This window comes from Austrofundulus limnaeus, unplaced genomic scaffold (genome assembly GCF_001266775.1).
Source record: "Austrofundulus limnaeus strain Quisiro unplaced genomic scaffold, Austrofundulus_limnaeus-1.0 Scaffold1537, whole genome shotgun sequence".
Taxonomy (NCBI): Eukaryota; Metazoa; Chordata; class Actinopteri; order Cyprinodontiformes; family Rivulidae; genus Austrofundulus; species Austrofundulus limnaeus.
The window spans coordinates 55393-57278 of NW_013953939.1; the positions used below are offsets into that span (position 1 = coordinate 55393).

At 43.3% G+C, this 1886-nt stretch overlaps 1 protein-coding gene across 1 annotated transcript in view; it reads left to right on the top strand.

The window, feature by feature from the left end:
- LOC106535709 (metallophosphoesterase domain-containing protein 1) overlaps positions 1 to 1886 on the top strand; it is a gene marked incomplete at its 3' end in the record, with an annotated part of 52066 nt that overhangs the window by 49027 nt on the left and 1153 nt on the right.

The following is a 1886-nucleotide window of genomic DNA, read 5'->3' on the forward strand; positions in this document are numbered from 1 at the left end:
GAAGGAAGGAAGGGTTGGAACTAGAAGGAAGGAAGGAAGGAAGGAAGGAAGGAAGGAAGGAAGGAAGGAAGGAAGGAAGGAAGGAAGGAAGGAAGGAAAGAAGGGTAGGAACTAGAAGGAAAGAAGGAAGGAAGGAAGGAAGGAAGGAAGGAAGGAAGGAAGGGTTGGAACTAGAAGGAAGGAAGGAAAAAATTAATTAAGAATGAAGTTGCAGATTTGTGATAAATATACTGTACAGTTTTGACTGGGAAAAGAACATTTTGTCTGGGCGGCTGAAGTAAAAAGTTAACAAAATTCAGTTCCAGATATTTTGTGTTTTCTGAGGTCAGATTTTGATTTGAACTGACTCCAAAAGTGAATTGTTTGTGAATGTACACTCAGAGTAAAAACATGGTGTGCCTTTCACGTCGCAGTCGCAGGTAATATCAAATAATGAAGCACTGACCACACAGAGGTTATTGGCTGTGTGTAGTTGTTGTGTAATGGAAGTATCCATTGTGTATTTAGGGTCCGGCACAATGTTGGGCCAGCTGTGATCAGAATTTAATTTTAGGAGGCAAGTATTGCTTGAACCTGAGTTATTTGCGTGCGTTGGCTTTGTGTGTCTATTTGCCTTTGTGGAAGTGCAGCCCCTCGTTATGGGGGCTTTTTTTGTGTGTCTGACAGCTGAACACAAGGCGTTGTTCTAAACAAATGGGAGCTGTGTGAGGAGAGGCGGCAGCCTGGGCCTAAACTGCAGAGATGGGCACTCTTTGACAGCTGCTTTCATCTCCTTTTTATTCCTGCTTCACACTCAAGGATTTTTTGGGGCTTCCTAAAGTATTTCTTTTGCCGCCTCCTTCCTCTCCCTCCCTCCTATCCTTCCTCTCCCTCCCTCCTATCCTTCCTCTGCCACTAAGCTGTGATTGGCTGTTTTGACAGAGCTGTCGCCAGGCTGTCAGCCTTTTCTGAAGCTTACTTTAATTACTCCTTTTCACTAACGCGACRTGTTCATGCACAGATGCATGCGAACCTGCGCACACATCAGAAAGTCAATCACAAATGCACACGCCGACACACAAATCAGTGCGACGAGCTGCACGCTGGGCTGTGCTGCCGATAATGGAAAAAGAACGGTGACTGAACTCTCCATCAGTTCTCCTACCTCACACTGCAGACCCCCAGATGTTTGTCAATGTTGACTGTTTCCTGAGCTTTGAAAATGTCATGTAGAATAGTGAAAGCCCAGACACTGCTGCGTTTGATGAGCAGAGATCGATGCTACACCCTGCTGTTCTGAGCTCTGAATAGCCAATTAAAGCTATTGAAATGGAGGAGAGGAAGAAGGAGTGATGGTTTGATTAGAGGGGAATGATGAAAGAGAAAGGGGTAAAAATGCACTGGTGACTGCCATAATTGAAAAAAAAATTCTGCATTGTAAACATAACAGTGATGACCTGTCTTACTTTTTCTTTTCCATCCTTCCAYTAAAAACAAATGTACAGATTTATTAGAACTAACAAAGAAAACAAGAAGAAAGCCTTGATGCATGAACACCAAACCCTTTCATAGAGTTTCATGTTCTTCTCACATTTCCCTCCATTATCGTTCCTTTCTGTCTGCTACGTCTTTCCTAACACCCTCGGAAACACATTGTACTTAGTCATGTAGGAAAATGTTTTTGCACGTGCATCGTAGCTCAGCAGCACCGCAGCGTTCCACTTGCATTTCCCCTACAGCCATAGGTAGCAACGATGCTCTGCTTTTTACCAGTCTGTCCAAAAAGCAGGAAGAAAAAACAAAGTTCTCAGCAGGAACTTGATGCAATTTCTAGGGGTGTAAGAAAATATCGATACACTGAAATATCGCGATATTTCGTTTCCCGATACTGTATCGATATTCTAAAG